Genomic DNA, 17,248 nt, shown 5'->3' with positions numbered 1-17,248 from the left:
GAGCTCATCTTTGGCTACCACAGGAGTTGCCTTATGCAAGTTCCTGAAATGTTCCCTGACTAGTTAGGGTTGGGATCTAGGGACCTTGACACTTGCTGGATGTCTCAACTGTGACCGTAACATGTTTAAGGCCAGATCTGAAAGTAGCAAGCATCTGTGAAGCCATGTAAGCTTCCTTAACCTCCTTATCCACAGTATTTTCTTGTTTAATTTTGTTGTAAATTTCTCCCTTCCTGAACACTACTCCTGTAACAAAAGGGTCATCTTTCTGGTATCCAGCTTCGCCTAAATGTGTTGATCTCAATCATTTATTGTGACAGTGCTGATTTTTCACAATGACTATGGTTCTTCACCTTTAACATTACTGTATTAAATTGTAATCTGCTTAGCAAGTTCTGGCTTTGTCTGTCTTGGTGCATACTCTGAAAAATAGGAAGATCTCTGGGGAGTCAGAGTGCAAGTCTCACAAGTAGGATGTACAGCACAGTCAGCAACCAGATGATGGTGGCAAAAGGATACAAGAACTTCCCGAAAGTTTTATTCCCAAACAACATTTGCAGATTTCTTTTTTACTGCTGTCAGGAGTTTAACAATCTAGAAGTCTGTGCCCTAAAGCTACGGGTTAAAAAAAGCATACTTTTGTAGTTCAGGAGGGGGTGCTGGTGTTGAAGGGGGAAGGAAGGAATCAGTCCTTGCAGCCCTTTTAGTTTATACTCTAGGTCTATTAATAGCTCTTAGTGCCTGCCTCTTCCAGTTATTATTTCCCCAGACTCCACTGTTTGCATAACTGATGTTACTGAGATGATCTTTGGTTTCATATGTCTTTGAAAGCATAAATATTATTTCTTTAGGAATAAGTCTACTGGTATGTGCTGGAACTTCTGCACTGGGAGTTCCTCACGTACCTGTGAAGTAACTTTGGTTCAGGCTCTTCTCCTGAGTGGTGGCGAAAGCAGTTGTTTCTGATACAAAGCAAAAATCAATAAACTGCCAAGCTCACTCCAACTATTAGTGTCACAGAGCTCCAAAGTAAATTCTGGGAGCAGCATGATCTGTGATCTAAATAGGAAAGACTGAAAATAGTGCTACACTATATTCACAGCCTGACAGGTTTAGAACACTTAATTTCTTTTGTGTTTATTAACCAAATGACTTTTTTCTGCTTTATCTTATGGAAAAATATTGCAAACAGTACTCTTGGCTGCTTCAGCTGCAGCCATACTGGGTGTTTTTTTTCCTCTTTCGTTAAGTCCTTGCCTTCTTACAAAACAGTCTTCATATCATGCCTTCCATGGAGGATCATATGTTCTATACTCATGCAGAGTGGGGATCAAGTCCAGTTTTGTGATTATAGTCTAGCTTGCTACACATACTATAGCTTTACTGTTAAAACTAAGTTACAACAGAATTAACTTGACCCTTGAATTTCATGCTTGGAAACCATAAGACTGAAGATTAGAGAAGGAAATGAAGAGGAATGGCAGGATGTTGAAATGCATTTTCACTGAACATTTGTATGTATAATAACCTCTAATCTGTATGAACAAACCTCAGTGGAACTGTTAAAAAACTATGAATGAAGGGCAGTTACTTTGGATGTTGCTTAGGCTTCACTTCTGAACGAGTTCTTGGCAGTGCTGCACTATATGTGGGAGAACTAAGGTGTGATGTTTTAGCTGGTCCATGAGGTAGACAGTGTAAGAGTTGAGAGCAGGTTTGTGTGCCACACTTGAGGTAAAAATGCCAGTGCTGCTAAGTGCACAGAACTAGAAGAGCTATAGTTCTTATAAAACTACCTGATCATGAAGACTACTGATTAGATGATGAGGAGGATATTTAAGAAGCAATTCTTCTTTGGACTTCTGTCATACATATTTTTGTAGAGTAAGTAATTGAGGCTTAAGGCTTAGTTTATTTTTTTTTGTAAGCAGCTCAAGTTCATTGCTATTGGGCTTTTTCATACAGACTATATAGTGACTTCTGCCAAGTGCTGTGTCATAGAGTGGTTTTGAAGAACCTTTTCCTTTTGGGATAAGGCGTAACTTCCAAGACTAGTTGTGTCATGTTGCTGTTATGGGCTCCCTTGGGCTAAAATCTGGTGGTTTAGCAGTCTTGCCTATCTTGCTTATGGAAAAGTGTTTTAATCTGTTTTGATTATGTTAACAAGGGTAAGCTGAGTATGTGAAGAATTGCAATTCATTGCTGTGCTGTGGAGGGGGTGTGATGTTTTCAGCTCTAAGATGCTGATTATGTGTCAGGGCTGAGGTTTTTCTCTGGAACCACATTCTGGTGTAGGTCTGTTTCTTTGGCCAGCCAAAATGGGCATTTGCAAGAAAACTGATCTAAGACTAGTAATTCAGATAGAATTCAGAGACTTTTAAAAATTTTTTCAAGTCTCCACCCAAGAAACTTCCTGTGAGATCCGCGTACACAGAAAGAAGATAAGGACGTCCTAGATTTTAGGCGGATTAGTGCAGGAAACTAATCTTTTGTGGTGTTTTTGATGCTCAAAGACTTTCTGAATTCAGCGTGGTATACACACATGAAGAGAAAATAGCTTGCTTCAGACTTGTACATTTGTAAGATTGCTTTAGTATGAATTCTGTGGATTTTTTGGGAAAGCAGAAAAAATGGTGTCCAGCAAGTGCAGCTGCAGTCCTCATAAGAAAGGAGGTTTTTTTCTAAGATAACAAGTGTGAAGATATGTGTATGTGTAGGGAGGAAATTGCATTTTTAAATAAGAATGGTTTAATTTTGCAAAAAGTGGGGGGTATCATTTCAGTATTCTAGAAGACTTACCTGAGAGTAGACAGCATCCAGAAAGCCTTGAAAGTTTGGGGGCTTTTCTGATGTGGTCAAAGGCAGAAAGTGACAAGAAGGACATCTGATGGTAAAGTGTAGTCTGTGGGTTAGGATCTTGAGCATTTCTGGAGTCCCTATGGGGTTTCTCAGTAATCAAGTGGCCAGATGAATGAGGTTTTTTTGAAGCAAAGAATGAAGTAATTCTTATAACAGAAAAAAAGTTATTTATGGCATAAGTCAATATGGTACTTTCCAGGCAAGTCCATATAAAAGAGAATTAAAAGTAAATAAGACTAAAGTTCTTTCAAATGTTGCAAGTTGCCTTCCATCTAGATGTTGGAAATTGTCCATCTTTCTGTGTAAGTAGAGACCAGAATAAGACTTTTTTTAACATGCTTGTCTTTGTCCTTTTATGTTCTTAGTTCTTGAATGATTTTCTAATATGATTCCTTAAGTGACTAGCTGTTGTCATGGTTATAGTTTCTCTGTAGTTCCAGGTGTTGGAGATTGCACCACAGATTTTGAGATTGCTTTGCCATGTGAGCAGATCTGCTATGCTGTGTATCTGGCTTTCAGGAAAATACTTTGATCAGGCATCACCTGTCTATTTTAAATATGCAATTAAGTAGTTCAAGTAAATATTTGCATTAACTAGCAAACAGGTTGGTACCTTTGAGATTAGGTCTGTTGTAATAATGGAGTGATGGAGGAAAAATTGCTGCTCTTGAACAGGAGTTCTTAACTCTGAATTGCAGTAGAAGGTAGTCTGAGATGAAATGCAATTTCCAGGTACAAGTCAATGGGTTAAGAAGTAGTAGGTATGTCTTGTCTTAAGCTTAATTTTGTCAAAAGTTACATCTTTCTGACAGTGTATTGTTGATGACTCAACAGTAATAAAACTTGTCTTAGCCCAGACTTTTTGGAGGCTCAGCTGTTGCCCCCTTCATGAGACAAAAGTCTTTGTAGCTTTCCAGTAGTTTAGGCTGCAGTACTGGTGTGACACACACCATCCACCGAACAGTCTTTGTTGTAAGAATCTGGAACTTGCAGTTATTTTTTTAAAAATGTAACTCATTCGGTGGCCTTTGAAATTAATGTTCCATCAGTCTGGTTGTTTGCTAAATACTGCTGATTTTTCTAACTGCCTTCCCATAGCTTTGAGAAAACAGCAAAAACACATAGTCAGATCTTAAGAAAGGAACTGTTTCTGTTTGATTCACCTGCATACTACACAGCGAACATTTCAACATTGCAGTTCTCTGTGCTGATAAATTTAATCATTTATGTGGCCAGCTTATAAACTTCAAGCAAATGTCAAAGCACTAAAGTGCTCACAGTCTGTATTGAAACTGGGAAGCTGATCTAAGTGAAAAACATAATTTACTGAATGTTTTGTTAAATGTAACTTAAACATTTAAGACCTAATCTTCTTGCCAGTTCATTTTATTTTTTTGATCCAAAATCATCTGGGCACAAGGAGAAGGATGAAGGGGAAACAAAAGCAGAATGCCTCAAAAACTGGCATTTCTGAGAAAGGAGTGAGGATCAATTTAATTCACTTTTTGTAACTTTGACAAATTGGTCTTCCTCTGACTTAGGACCATTGTTTCCAGCTGCATGAAAGCCAGCAAAATCATCTGAACTGAACTTGTGTTCAATTGAATTGTTCTTAAACTTTGCAAGGGATACAGGACTGTTTGACAAAGGGTATCTTTAGACAGTCAAATATCTTTATGTACTAGGAAAACATCAGAGGTTGCACAAGTTAAGCTCTGCAAGGGTACTGTCTTTCTGGGAAAGGGAAGGGTTCTGGGTTTTGTAGATTCCAGGTATTCTTGAGGCTAGATAGTTGCTACTGTATGAAGCTGGTTGTTTTTTCCTCCTGTTTTCTCATTATATTTTGACTATCAGCTTTCAGTTCTCTTTTAAGCTGACCAGTATGCACTTTGACTGTTTTCTGGACTAATGCACATTAGCAGTAAGAAGCAGGAGAACTTTGTGAACTTTGCAGTATTTGAATAAGGATACTGTGGTGTGAATTGTTTAGCAGGAGTACATTTTTTCTGAACTTCATCTAGTGCTGGACAACTCCATGTCAGGTAGTGTGTTAAAACTTGGCCTTTTAAAAAGAGGGTAATTTCAATTGAAAGTAGGATGTTAAAAATTAAGTGATATGAAGTAGTGTTATGATGTGTAAGTAGTATGAAAGATATTTAAGATCTTGAAAGGAATATAACAGGTGCCTTGTGGCTTAACTGTCATGTCCTCTTTTACAGAGTTTCAAGGTTACATTTAACTGCTGTAGTGTGTGCTTAGAGTGGCAGTAATGGGATGTGTTTGAAACATAGTCAGCCTAAAGCTTCACTGGAAATTCTTCATTGCTGCACAAAAATAAAATTGGTCCAAAGGCTGAGACTCCTGATGTGATCTGAATCATTAAAATGTAAACTTAGTGTGTGTTTTTTTCTCTTCCCTCCCTTCAGCTTTTAGAGTTTACTTTTGCATAGTAGCTTGCCTAAGCAGGTTTTTTTTCAGAATGTTATTCACTGTACTTGTTTTAAGACTACTTACCTGAATCAAAATGTGAACTTCAAGATTTCAAATTGATTGTATAAATCTGTAAGTGCATGATGCGTAGTGTTCATTGTGTTAAGCCTTTAAATAAATTACTTGGATAGGGTAACCCTTGTAATTTTCATGTGTTACTGTAGAACCAGAAATCATTTTTAAGTTGAATTTCCAAGTCTTGTTATAATTACATGTCCCAGAGCAAGAGCTTTGCTTGGTTTAATCTTGTAAAGCTCACGTAGTTGGCACAGGAGGGTGTTTTCAGGGCATGGAAGCATGCAGTAGGGTTGGTAAATGGCTCCTAAGCTTGTTAAGTACTTTGTACTTGTGTTGTGCACTAAATCAGGTGAATGGGAAGGATTAATGGGATTTAATATGATACAGAAATACTTAACTTTGCAGTGGAGTATATTTAACTTGTAGACTCACCTCAAACTTATAAAGAGTATAGACTGTGGTGAAAAATACTATCTTCTGCTATTCATATGCTAAAATAACCAAATTCCTTCTGCTGTCCCCTCTCCTAGGGAGTTTAAATAACCATTTAAAGAAGCAAGAATTTTCTGTCCTCTGTTACTGAGCCCAAGCTACTTTAACAGCAGAAAGGGTAGACTTGAGGGAGTTAAGTAATGATTAATGATCTTAAGTGGCTTGAGTGTACTGGCAGTAACTTCATTGATTCCCATCTATGGTGAAGTTATTTCATTCTTTGTTGAGATCCAAACTATTTGATTGCTATCTTATCCCTGAAAAAAACCCACCTGTCCCAAGTTCAGGTTAGCTTACCTCTTTGCTATGGTATTGGAGCTCAGTGGAAGGTGTCCTCCCTGGAAGAGTGGACAGCACAAACACTTAATTTGTATTAGGATCAATTAGCTCCTCGTGCCAGCAGGGTACCTGGATGTTCAGTGTAATGTTTTTGATAGGTTTTGTGGTGATACAGTCTGGTTATACAATTTGATTAAACTTTAGGGTACATTTAGATCTAGTAAAAATGTCATACTCTTTGACTATTCAAGGGAGGGTGGTAAGGAGGAATCCTTATGTCAATGCATACTTGCAATACCTGAAGTATGCATGCATTTCTTAAATCTTTACAACTAAAATACTTCAAATACCACCTTTAGTTTGGGTAAAGTATAGTGCAAAGCTGTTCAAATGGGCTCCAAACATTTGTAATGGACATAAGCCAGCATGTTCTTGTGAAAATACAACAGTTGGAGAAAATGATGAGCTACTGGAAATGGTCAAGGAAGTTTGTGTATGTGACATGTTCTTATCAGAAACACTTTATCAAGGGCAATACTGCTCCAAATTTGGAGGAGTTAACAGTGAACAAGTTAATGGAAGTGACCTTGTATACTGGTATTGATGTGTTTACTCTAACTGGCTTCAGGAGACAGTGATTTGTTTGTGGCTGTTTAAAGAGTGCATATATACAGATAGATAAATGTAAAAAGGTTTTTCTGTACCTTTTCCCCTGTGCTGTGCTTTTAGAGGACTTGATATAGAAGCATGTTGCTGAATGGTGATAATCATGAGGACTTAATACTGTTCAAAATGCTAAGCAGTCATAACAAGCTTATTGAGGTTAAAAAAAAAAGCTTCTATTGTATGACCCTTTTTCAAAGGTCACATTCTTACTTAAAACTACCTTGATGCTTTTGGAGCATTGTTTTTAAAACCAAAGGTTGGAAGGTAAACTTAAACTTCACCTAGAGATTATTAGCTATTTAAGTAGGTTAAATTGTAAATCTAATGGCTTCTAGTTTTTGCCAGTATGTGATCGGATACAGTTAGAATCAGATGTAGGTCACTTCAGCATAGACTTCCCATGTAAGAATATTGGCTAAGAAAGTTTCAATATTGGAGCTGTGGATCACTGTTGCTTAGGCTCCTTTGAGGTGCTGGTGTAGAGGGGAGAGAACACTGTATGGATTAAGATATATATGGAGTTCGTACAGACTTTTCTGACATAACGACAGTTCCCTTCTCTGGCATCCACCTATCTCAAATGGATATGGACTTGAGAGTAAATCACTAAGTCCCTTCTTTGTGCTCACTGCTGTTTAGGGACAGATAACTTGCCTTTCCATTGCCATCTGGTCTGTAAGGGAAAGGTGGATGGACAGATACTAACAAGCCTTATCCTGCCTCTTTTAGCTATTATCTTCTCCAGTTGCTTTCTGAGACTGATCCATGTGTCCCTGTAGTCCTTTAATGCAGGATCATACTGAAGCGTATGTGCTAGCTTATACGGTGTGAACTTTGTACAAGGGTAAGGTAGGTCACACCTTCCAAATCTGGAAAAATGTGTGGTTGTATATGACTGATACTGAGTGTGCACAAGTGAGAATCCTTGCCCACATGAAAGTCTGATGGTTTGGTACAGCACTAGCAATAAGCTGCATTTTGGAGACTTCCAGATCCTCCAATTACATTCCTGGTTAATCACCAGTATTAATTTGTTCTTGTGTTGTACTGTATTTGTAGGTTATGCAACAGCCTTAGGGAACTGAACTACAAGTTGCAAGTTTAGGTTTTACTCTTAGGCATACTTGGCAATAGCCCTTAAATATACTGTGACAGTTGCTGTGTATGTTGGCTTTTGTCCACTTGCTTTATATAGCCATGGAAAGTACTGCAGACTTTGATTCTCTCCTTTGAACAGTTTTTATTGAACTCCTCTTGGTTGAGGCAGACTATTCTTTGAAATGTGTCCTGTCAAAGTAGCCCAGATTTGGAGCTTTTTTCCCCCTGAGAGAGACAGACCACTCAGCAGGTCCATTTGTGGCAGCCACCAAGCTTTGACTGGCAGATGGAGCACAGCAGTGGCTGCCCAGGCATATGGACATGTTTCTCACCAGGAGCAGACTTCAGCATCCTGGCTCTGATCCTGGGAATGGCCTGACTCTCACACAGCTAAGTAGCCCTTCCTCTACCTGGTAGTTTATTGTACTTGCTCTTCAAAGTGCTGTGCCCTGTTTTTTCCACTGGAAAAGGTGGTAGAGTGGAAGGAGACATCCCAAGAGCTGCTAGTTCCTTTGCATTCTAAAAATGTCACATAATGCTGGTGCCAGACAAATGTTAGAATAATCAATATTATCAATTGCTTGAAAGTTTCAAAGGTCTCCAGGATTCTATTGTAACCCATTCTAGTGGCTTTGTTTCTGTTATGCATTTCTAGAATTTAATTTTGACTTATGTGTTATATGCTGGGATTTTTTTCCCTGCTTGTCTTTAACTTTCCAGGAATGCTTAACTTGTGCTGCAAGCCCTGGTAAACCAGCTTGCAACCCTTACTGCTACTGCTGTTTGCCAAGGGTAAGAGCTCCATGGGCTCATATTTTAAATTAGTTTTCTGCTTTGTTCTGAAGTAAAATGTCTTAATCTGACACAATTAACAGGAAAGCTTTTAAATTTTTTTGCTGTTATTTTGGGTAAAAAGGAAACTTTTGTGAGTAATGAGAATAAGATAAATATATTGCTGCTATCAAGTGCATTTCTGGGAACTTAATCAGTATGCAAGTACCCAAAGCCTTGTTTCACTTGGAATTCAAGGAACCAGAAACCCCTTCACTCAGTTCCTCTTGTCAGGCTGCAGAGGCCACCGGAGTTGTCCCCCATACTAAAAGCAGAATGTAAATGTGAGCTTGAAGAGGTGATTTGAGGTTTGGGGGAGCCTTTGTCTGAGTGGCAGCTGCAGCTTGAAACACCTCATCTTGCAGAGGCAAGGTGCCTGCAGCAGCTGTGCATGATTCGTGTCTCCCCCTCTAACAGCATCCTGGCCTGGCAGAACGTATTTGTGACAAAATATCTATGGGTTTAATGAGGGTGAAACTTGGCAACTCTTGCCCAGGAAAGCACTGCCAGGAGTGTTAACACTTTTCAGATGGCTTAATGCAGTTAATGATCAGTTGTTTCTTTCCATTTAGTAATCTTTTGTAAAACATGTTGCCCCTTGCATTAAAAAAAATCTGGGTTTTCTAACTGAACAGAATATACATGGTTGTATCAGCCCAAGACTGTCCTTAGCCAGCAATTTGATTTCCAAAACGTGCTTAGGAAGATTGCTGCACAATAGATATTCAGAGTGATTCTTACTTGCACTTTGGTTTAGGCTATGAGGAGTCTTTTAAAGGGACAAGGAAGAAGGAACTGTGCAAAAGTATGCTCTTGCCTAAGCAAGAGAACAAACTAGAAAAACAGATGGTGCTAAAAATAGTTTATTACCAAGGTCTAAATATGGCTGTGATTTTTTCCTTATAAATAATGCAGCTATAAATCCTGTTAGCTATCAATAAGTATTGAATTAACTCCAAACTGCTGAGTGTTACAAAGCCTTTTGGCAGCTTTCCAAGCTTGGTGTTGCCCTTCATTCATAGGATCAACATTTAATTCCCTAACAGGGAGAGAACCTGAAGAATTCTTCCTCTCTGAATGGAAACATAGATGCAGGGAGCTTGAATGAGTAGCTACAGGCTAAGGCATCCCATTGCCATGGAAGGGGAGTTGTGCTCGATGAGTTCTTGCTAGGTCTCAGCCAGGATGAATCTCCTTTCTTTTCCTCAACACATGAACAATCAAAGGCTCCTTTTTTATCTATTGTTGCCATGGAGGCCGTCCATTTAAAGTTCAAATTCCAGTAGTCTTGGGAAGAAGGAAAGGAGATAGGAGTAGGCTGGGCTGGGAGATGATAGGCAAGCATCAAAAGTGAGCTGAAGACAAGTGAGCACTTTGTCCTGTGACAGGACAGACCAGGCTGGGGGTACTTGGTTTTGAATGGATGCCTGGAAGTTTTTTGGAGTAGTGAATGAAACACTGCTGAGGTAGCAGGCACAGAGAGCATCTGGTGTTTTGCTTTCTTTGCATCAGCAGAGTGGGGCACAATGTGAAATTAGGTCCGAAATGGCATTTAATGAAGTGAGCCCTTGTGCTGGAGTTCCCAGTGCCCTGACAGAGAGGGGAGTGCAAGCCTTGAGGATAGTGGAGGAAAGGAAATCTCATTAAGGACAGAAGTTTTTCTCCTCTCTTTTTTAAGTAGTGCTCTAACAAATGTCTTGCAAATAGCTGAAGCTTCTCAGAACTGTTCAGCACTGTTGCTTTGTCAGACCCGAAACTACCATTTTATGTTTATAGTACTTTTCTGTAAGCAGTGTGCTAATAAGGGGAGGAGGCAGCTTAATATCTGCTGCAGATTTACTTTTCTGTTCTGGCAAGTTCCTGTATGTACAAGTAAGTATTCATTGTTGAAAGAGCTAATGAGTACCAGACCAGCTGCGTTTGACATTATGAGGAAAGGGGCCATCTATTAACTCACAAGCCAGGTTTCAGCCAACTGTAGATATTTTAGCTTTTAATTATTACTTAGCCTGTCATAAAATTGGATTATGCTAAAATTATTGGTGATGTTTGGAATACAATACAGTATCTAGTTAAGAGCTTTGGTTCAGTGGTATATATAGGATACTTACAGTTAATGTACCTAAGCTGGACCAGAGAGTTTAGAGAGAGGTGAGAGCACTTTTCTCAGGTTTTACCATCTGGGTTTTGGCAGGTGGCAGGGATTTAAGATTTTTTTTTTTCTTGTTCTAAATTGCTAGAGATTGTGACTACCAGAAAAGCTGAGTAGTGTTTAATCATTGATATCAGAATTTGGTTCTGATCTCTTGGCAAAAAAAAAAAAGAAACACCAGTTTCACTCAAAAAAAAGAAAATCAGAAAATGAGCTTACCTCTGAATTTAACTTGGGGTAACTTTGGGAGAAGGGTTTATTTTAGTATTCAGTATTCTTGTAATTATGTGGTAATCAAATTAATAGATCAGTCCATCTTTATGATCCCAGAATTGAAAGACTTCTGATTCTGAAATTAGGCTTTTTGCTATTAGTATTACACTTATGAAACTTCCTTGCTTTTTTTTGACTGTCGCTTTCTGACTTGATGCATCATCTTCTGAGAGAGACCTGAACCAAATTGATTCACCTGAGGTTTTTCTCCACAGATTTATTAAAATCACTTTGGAAAGTCTCAAATTTAACTGTCACTTTCTTTTGCTAGCCTTGCATTGTGGAGATGGGTTCCTGGCTATATATACTAGCACATAGTGTGATAAAAGCAAAACAGATCTTTCAAGCATGTGAAAATGAACTGATTTGATCTATTTCAGTTAGTGATGTCAATTTGCTCTCCCATTAGGTTGGGAAATGTTTACTTGTTTACATGCTCTTTTCAAGTGTATGCAAACTGAAGTTGCAGTTAGATGTAACTTTTACTGGAATACAGTTAAAAGCAGATGTTTTCTGCCAGGTGATAGTTTGGTGTTAAAAGTTAGTTGCAGATAATCAGATAGCTGATCTCATATTCGAAAGTACTCTGATCTTTATTTGCCTTCAATGACACGTGCTTTTGCAATAAAACTTAAATATTACCAGAAATTGAATTTCAGATGAGACTTCTGATGAGTTTCCTGATTTCAGTTTTCATTACAGTTGTAACCATGTGATTAAAACTTAAATGGGTTTTGTGGTATGCTACAAAGCTTGCAAGTTATGGGGGTATTAACGAATGAGTCTTTAAAACAAAGTGTGTGCAATACTTGGATATGTACCTCTTCAAATGTTACAGCTTTTTTATGCAAACTCTGATTTTCTTTAAAAATAGAGGAAGACTGAAACTGACTGTATTGTGAGAAATGGATATAGATTTAGTGTTAGCACAGTGCTTTAGGATTTTGAGTGTTGACTGTCTTCGACAAGTTGCATATACTTTGCTTTTCTTCTGACTTGGCATGATCTATTTTAAAGCATGTATTGTTTTTCAATGCAGTCAAAGGATAAAGAACCATCTGTGTGGCTTCCTGACTTAACTTTTTCTTAAAAAAAAACTTGAGCATCAACTAAATGTTGTCAGCTTTGGTATTTGGACTAAGAAACAAACTTGTCCGGATCACATGTACGAAGCAGAAGTTTTAGCACAAATTGACTCGGTGTTAAATAAACACCTATAGCAGGCTTGCTGCTTGATCTAGAGAGCATTTCCTGAGCCACCCAATTTCAGATGTGTTCAGAATGGTTCAAAATCGGGTATTAAACTAGAAAAATGCGGTACATGTATTAGAGATTGAAGGTGAACATGGCTAATTCTGTTCTTTCTAAACATATGTGTTCAACTTAACTTGCCTCTGGAAATAATTAGTGGTGAGAGTCCACCTATAGTTTGAATTAATGCTCCTACAAGAATTTATTATTAAATTGTGAGTTTTATATTGAGTAGAGGAAGATTCCTCACAGCACTTGTTGCATGTGTATATACCCATGCATGCCTGCCTCCGTTCATATAACAAGATCCTAAGATCGTGTTGAACAAGTATTTCTGTAGTGGAATAGTGGTTCAAAGGGGGAACTCCTCCCAAGTTGAGGTTGTTTCCCTTCCTCTCCCTTCCCCCCTCCCTAGCAGAAGTGAACTTTATGGCCCAATTATAGAATCCCTTAAAATGCTGGTTATGATGGTGTGCCAGCATAACACAATAATATAGGTGAGGCTGACATCTGTCAGTAACTAATGAGGGTAGTCTTAGAATCAGGATTTGGAGTTTACTTCTCTAATTTCTTATAAATTTGACCCATCATATCAACTTAAGGTTTCACCTGAGGATAAAAAAAGTAAATTTTAGAATTTGAAGACAAGTTGGTACGAGTGTACTTTGCAAAAATCAATTTGTGATTCAGTTGTGAAGTGAATTGTTTGCAGCTCATAGCAAAGTCTTGAAGGACTTAAGACCTTGGCTAAACTGCTCAGGAATAGAAGTTCTCTATAAAAATAGATGACACATAAATGGCAGGAAATGAAGCCAATATGGTCATGTTTTGAAGCCACAAGGGTCAAATCCTGTCCTGTGTTACTCTGGTGCATAGTCAGGCAACTTAAACCCTGTTACTTGAGACAGAGTTTGGCATGGTAAAGTGAACTTCAAAATGTGACTGAACATTAGGGGTTTTGTGGAAGCACAGCTGCAGCTTTTTCTTTTCTTGTTGGAATGCATTTAGTTAGAAATCTAGAAACCTAGTAGAACTCCTGTGTTTGGAGGTAATGTTTGTGGTTTTATTGTAGTGTGCAAGTCTGTTAATTCCTCTGGAGGAATAATACATGAGAAGGCTTTAGCCACGTAGGGTGGTATCTTTTGGTTTTGAATCCTGAATGCTGAGAGATGATACTGCAAGCAATCCTATTCTTGTTAAGCAGTTTCCTTGAACTGTTCAGCAACTGAAGTATGTCAATACGTGTCTGCTATGTGTGTGGCTCATGTTAATGGTGTGAGCATGCTTTCCTATTTCCTCATTTTAAATTCAGAAAACTAGATGCGTCCTCCTAAAAAGTATATGAATTAGACATTGCTTAAACTAAGTATCTAAAGTAATTTTTTCATATTGAGCTGGTAATATGCACTTTGAATTGTTTCTTGTTTCCAGAGCCTGCATTTATTTTATAAGAGGAAAGGTAAAGGTTCTTGAATGAGAAAAGATGGAACAAGTCTGGCAAAACATGAATCCTTTCTGCTGGGAGAGAACACGTGCTTACATTGTTTCCCCTCTGTGTCCTTCTACTACAAAACCAGATGTGTTCATCAACCATGTGTGAACACAAACAGTGCAGCTGTTTGTTCATCACACCATTGCTCATTTAGCTGATGAAGATTGAAGCCCCCTGAGCTTGTGCAACTTAAGCACAGTAGAGGCCTCATTCCACATTATCCAGCTTATCCAGAAGGTGGATAAACCCACTGTCCATATTAGTGATATACTTAGGGTCAAGCAGGGAGTAGGGAAATTACTAAATTACCATGTATAAAGACACTTGTTTCCCTTAAGGCAGAAAGTTGCTTTGGTCTTGCAAGAGACCCCTGACTTCAGCTGCTGCCTAAGCAAGAACAGAGCTGGAACCAGTCTTCCTGGCTACTATTCCTGCTATTTCAATGTCCTTCTGAGACTTTTTTCTGTGGTGCTTCTTCCCCTTTCAGGAAGCCTCTCTTTTAATGCATAAGTGCATTTCAGATGAACACTGCTGCTGTACCTAGTATCTAGTTGTTTTGTTTGGCTTAACCTTCTTTCTCCCTGGCCGAAGTCTTGTGCTGTAGTATTCGCTGCACAAACCAAATGTCATTATGTTCCACTTTGTTTGACTCTATTGATTATTAGCCAGTTCAGAACTGTTAAACCTACTGTCTGAGCCTCCTCTGTTTTAGTTAATGGAATAATTCATAACATCTATAGGTATTCATGTTTTTTGAACTGGTATTAAGAATAGTTAGTTTTTTTATTTAACTATGTGCAGATGAAATAGGTAAATCTGATGTTTATAGAATGTAATTCCACATTCCCATAATAGATTGTATGATTTATACTCACTAAAACAGGAAAGGTACAAGGTTGCAGTTCAGATTCAACAAATTAGAAAATGTAATATTCCAATGTCTCAAAATTCCCTATTGTAAACTTTCTAAAATGCAGTTTAATGTTGGTCTGGGTTTTATATAAGGGGAAAATTACCAGCTGTATTTGCCCCCTTCATGTTAATGTTGCTGTTCAGTAATACTCTTGACTGTATTATTTTAGACTATTGCATTAAGTCACCTTTGAGTTTGTCTTTAAAAACAAAGCTAACCCCTCTGAATTGTCCTGGGCTTGTAAAACCTACTAAACCCCAGCACCTGAGTTTCTTGTAAGTGTATGTTAGCTTTGCACTAAACTACCCCTTTCTTACTAAAATTTAGTTTAGAAAGTAATGAATTAAAAGCAGCAATAGTGTTTTTCTGCTTCCATTTAGAGAAACAACTTTAGACTGACACTTTAATTTGCAAAGATCACCTAAACAACTGCCGAGAAAATTCACATACCCCCTCAGTTGTTTAGGTGCTCTTTGCAAACCACAACAAGGAAAAGGTGTGTAGAGGATGTTTAGTTTGTATGTGTGGGGTGCCTATCATGAATAATTTTTATGTCTGACTTTGGAGCAAGGGAGAAGCAGGTTTTCAGGTTGAGCTTAATGCATGGTCATTGTAATCCCTGCTGGTCTGGGCATCTGCCACACCTGTGACTTCACATGGTTGTCTGGAATTTGGTGTGATAGCAGTGATTTTAGTTGGGTTTAACAACACCTCCTAGATGAATGAATAGGCTGCTGTACCACTGAAGACTTCAGTGCATGAGTCTCCCAAAATGTGTGTGGATTGCAGTGATGCTCAGGCAGAGAACTGGACCCCCAACCCCTCAAGTCTTGGTGCATTTTGCTTTTCTCCTTTATAGACATCGAACTCTCCCAGTGGTTTCTATCAATTATCTTGTGTGATGAACAGCTTTGGTTTTGCATATGAGAGTGTAATTAGACAAATTCAGCACTTGACTTAAATCTTTCTATTTCATTAGGCCATAATATTTTTCAACTAGTGGCACTCAGTAAGAAGCCAAATTAAATCACAAGTTTTTACAGCTCATAAACAAAACTTACAAAGATACTGTGGCACAATTTAGAATATAAACATAAAAATCTAGGCCAATAAATAGATCAACATTCATGGTAGACTACACCAGAAAACAGCATGCTTAAATCTAGAACAGTCTGGGTAGTGGAAGATGAAAGCCTCTTACTTCATGCTGCTGTTCAGCATCTGATGTGAAATGAGTTGATGTCAGTTTACTTCTCTTCCTGGGCACCTACATATAAAAAAATTAAAATAAACTTTGACGATACACAGAGACAAAGTACTGAACAACTTTCAAGTCATAGCCAGATTGCTGTGTGCCAACTTGTGTTGATTTTTAACTGGGTCTTTGGCTTTGCAAATAGCATTTACCTCATTTAACTGTAAGACCGGCAGCAGTAATTTTATCTCTGATATGAGGAATGGTTATTATAGTTAAGTGCCTAATTAGATGACAAAATAGTAAAAATGGTTTGCTTTTTCTCATTCGTACCCAGTATTCTGTGGTTTTTTCTGCTGTTTAGTAATAGATGATGAAATAAGCATTGCGTTTTTGAATATAAAAAAACATATCAAATTTCCAGCAAAAATGAGGGTAACTGCAGAGCTACAAAAAGTAAACAGCAAGTTTGGTTTCCAAAGTTAATTTGATCAGATTTTGCCTGTGAAGTTGTCAGGAATTTTCTAGGTATTTAATTCAGTTTCCATGAAATACATAAATATAAGTGTTTTTAACTGCTTTGCTTGTAGCTTAATACAATAATAATAATAATAATAAACCCTCTTTTGGTTAATTCAAATGCATAGTTTAAAAATCTGCAATGTTTTTTGACCTGAAATTTGTTTTAGACACTTGAATTAAAAAACTTATTTCTACATCTTCGATTTCTCCATTAAGCAGGAAGTAGTTCTTTCCCAGTTAGCTTTGGCTTTTAGAGTGTATTAGCAAGCTTCAAGCATACACCATGATGAAGAATACTGTATTATTTTCCTCCTGTCAGCACTACTTCATACTAGTGAAGCAGTATTTCTTCTCAACTACAAGCTAAGGTTGTATGTGAAGTGTTCACAAAATGTGCAGAGCTACTCAAGACAGAAGTCAGAGTCAAACATCAAGGGCTTTACAGAAAGGTTAATTGTTTCATAAGCACAACATTTTTCTTACTGTTTTTCACTTATGCATAGTAGATTTGAATAGTAGGAGATGCAGGGGTTAGGATTGTGGTGGGATTCTTAATCTATACAACTAGCTGAGATATCTGATGGTTTACAATAAATACTGTACATGTCTCCAGCTTGATTGGTCACCTTTGATGATACAACTGCAAGTAGTTAGATGCATGAAGTGAAAATTCAGTTTATAGGGAGGGACACTGCACAACTGTTTATGGTAGGATGT

At 38.0% G+C, this 17,248-nt stretch overlaps 1 protein-coding gene across 1 annotated transcript in view; it reads left to right on the top strand.

The window, feature by feature from the left end:
• FAM53A (family with sequence similarity 53, member A) overlaps positions 1-17,248 on the top strand; it is a 44,667-nt gene that overhangs the window by 22,252 nt on the left and 5,167 nt on the right.

This window comes from Chaetura pelagica, unplaced genomic scaffold, assembly GCF_000747805.2.
Source record: "Chaetura pelagica isolate M959 unplaced genomic scaffold, ChaPel_1.0 scaffold116, whole genome shotgun sequence".
Classification (NCBI taxonomy): Eukaryota; Metazoa; Chordata; class Aves; order Apodiformes; family Apodidae; genus Chaetura; species Chaetura pelagica.
This window is presented reverse-complemented; position numbering and strand designations above follow the sequence as displayed.